The following is a 3,319-nucleotide window of genomic DNA, read 5'->3' on the forward strand; positions in this document are numbered from 1 at the left end:
ATCCTGTTTTCCGGCCGATTTGATGCTTTTGCCGTTCGACGAGTTTGATGTTATTCTTGGTTTGGATTGGTTAACCGCGCATGATGCGGTTGTGAATTGCAAAAGCAAGACTATCGATTTGAGGTGTGCAAATAACGAAATAATCCGAGTTGAGTCTGCGGACTTAAGGGGGTTGCCAGCTGTAATATCAGTAATGTTGGCCCAGAAATATGTAAGGAAAGGGTGCGAAGCATACCTCGCGTATGTACTTGATGACAAGGAGTTAGAAAAGAAACCCGAATCGGTGCCGGTGGTCTGTGAATACCCGGATGTTTTTCCTGAAGAGTTACCGGGTTTGCCACCTGTTCGGGAGGTAGAGTTTGGTATTGAGCTTGTACCTGGAACTACGCCTATTTCGATCGCTCTGTATCGTATGGCACTAACCGAGTTAAAAGAGTTGAAAGCTCAGTTGCAAGAATTGACGGATAGAGGTTTCGCTCGACCGAGTTTCTCACCTTGGGGTGCACCAGTATTGTTTGTGAAAAAGAAGGACGGAACCATGAGGTTGTGCATTGATTATCGTCAACTGAATAAAGTGACGATAAAGAATAAATATCCGTTGCCGCGTATTGATGATCTGTTCGATCAATTAAAGGGGGCATCGGTGTTTTCAAAGATAGATTTGAGATCGGGTTATTATCAGTTGCGGATTCGAGATTCGGACGTACCCAAAACTACTTTCAGAACGAGGTACGGTCACTATGAGTTCTTAGTGATGCCGTTTGGGCTCACTAATGCCCCTGCGGTGTTTATGGATTTGATGAATCGGATCTTTAGGCCGTATTTGGATCGGTTCGTAGTTGTGTTTATTGATGACATCTTGGTCTATTCAAGAGATGAGGCCGAACATGCTGAGCATCTGAGGCTAGTGTTGCAAATTTTGCGGGATAAGCAGTTATATGCTAAGTTCAGTAAGTGTGAGTTCTGGCTAAGAGAGGTTAGCTTCTTGGGTCATGTGGTATCCGCATCGGGTATTCGGGTTGACCCGAGCAAAATTTCAGCCATACTTAACTGGAAGCCTCCGAGAAATGTTACCGAAGTCCGGAGCTTTCTAGGGCTCGCCGGTTATTACCGACGATTTGTCAAAGGTTTCTCGATGATAGCCACACCAATGACGAAGCTACTTCAGAAGGATGTTAAGTTCGAATGGACGGAGAAATGTCAGAAAAGCTTCGATCAACTGAAAACTCATCTGACTGAAGCTCCAATTTTGGTGCAACCCGAATCGGGTAAAGAGTTTGTCGTTTATAGTGACGCATCCCTACTTGGGTTGGGTTGCGTATTGATGCAAGAAGGTCGAGTTGTGGCCTATGCGTCAAGATAATTGAAGCCACACGAGAGAAATTATCCGACCCATGATCTCGAACTAGCCGCCATTGTGTTTGCATTAAAAATATGGCGACATTATTTGTTTGGCGAGAAGTGCCATGTGTTTTCGGATCACAAAAGTCTCAAATATTTGATGACTCAACGAGACTTGAATCTGCGACAAAGACGTTGGCTTGAGTTGTTGAAAGATTACGAGCTTGTCATTGATTACCACCCGGGAAAGGCTAATGTGGTTGCGGACGCCTTAAGCCGGAAATCACTGTTTGCTTTGCGAGCGATGAATGTACACTTGTCTGTTCTACCTGACAATGTGTTAGTAGCTGAATTAAAAGCCAAACCATTATTGACTCATCAAATTCGTGAAGCTCAGAAAGTTGATGATGAATTGGTTGCAAAACGAGCTGAGTGTGTTCCGAACAAGGAATTGGAGTTTCAGATTGATGATGATGGTGGTTTGAGGTTTAGAAGTCGTTTGTGCGTTCCAAGGAATTCGGAACTCATTCCGATGATACTGAACGAAGCCCATTGTAGCCGAATGTCAATTCACCCGGGGAGCACGAAAATGTACAACGACTTGAAACGTCGGTTTTGGTGGCATGGTATGAAGCGAGACATCTCCGACTTTGTTTCGAGATGTTTAATATGTCAACAAGTGAAAGCGGAACATCAAGTGCCTTCAGGATTACTTCTGCCGATCATGATACCCGAGTGGAAATGGGACCGAGTCACAATGGACTTTGTGTCCGGACTGCCATTGTCCGCAAGTAAGAAGGATGCGATTTGGGTTGTTGTTGATAGGCTGACTAAGTCGGCTCACTTTATCCCCGTACGTACGGATTTTCATTGGATAAACTAGCCGAATTGTATGTTACTCAGATTGTGAGATTACATGGAGTACCTATTTCTATCGTGTCGGATAGAGATCCGAGATTCACCTCGCGATTTTGGAAGAAATTGCAAGAAGCTTTGGGTACCAAGCTGCATTTTAGCACCACTTTTCATCCCCAAACCGATGGTCAATCCGAGCGGATAATTCAGATACTCGAGGATATGCTGAGATGCTGCATCCTTGAGTTTAGTGGTTCATGGGAACGGTATGTACCTTTGATTGAATTCGCTTACAACAATAGTTTTCAATCAAGTATTAAGATGGCACCTTACGAGGCTTTGTACGGTCGTAAATGCCGTACACCATTGTTTTGGACCGAGCTCGGTGAAAGTAAAATTTTCGGAGTTGATTTGATTAAAGATGCCGAACAGAAAGTAAAGTAATCCGTGAAAGTTTGAAGGCAGCCACAGATCGTCAGAAATCGTATGCGGATCTGAAACGGAAGGACATTGAATATCAGGTGGGAGATAAAGTGTTCCTTAAAGTTTTGCCTTGGAAAAGGTACTTAGGTTTGGCCGTAAGGGCAAGTTGAGCCCGAGATTCATTGGCCGTACGAAATCTCTGAACGAGTGGGGCCAGTTGCGTATAGATTGATTTGCCCCTAAGCTTGAAAAGATTCACGATGTCTTTCATGTTTCGATGCTTCGACGCTATCGATCTGATCCGTCGCATATAATTAGCCATCAGAGGTTGAAATTCAAGCCGATATGAGTTATGAAGAAGAACCGATACGTATCCTAGCTCGTGAGGTGAAAGAGTTGCGAAACAAAGGGTTCCGTTAGTGAAGGTGTTATGGCTCAAACATGGGATTGAGGAAGCTACTTGGGAAACTGAGAGCTCGATGAAAGAACGATCCCCAAACCTATTTACCGGTAAGATTTTCGGGGACGAAAATTTCTTAAGTGGGGGAGAGTTGTGACAGCCCTAATGTGACCCTAGTCGGAAAGTGGTTTCGGGACCACAAGACCGAGTCGTAAAAAAAATAATTAATTGCTATATTCTGCGCTTATTATGTGTGAACATGAGTATGTGGAAGTTTCATTCCCTAATTTTACCAATTGC

The sequence above is a fragment of the Gossypium hirsutum genome, chromosome A10, assembly GCF_007990345.1.
Source record: "Gossypium hirsutum isolate 1008001.06 chromosome A10, Gossypium_hirsutum_v2.1, whole genome shotgun sequence".
Lineage (NCBI taxonomy): Eukaryota > Viridiplantae > Streptophyta > Magnoliopsida > Malvales > Malvaceae > Gossypium > Gossypium hirsutum.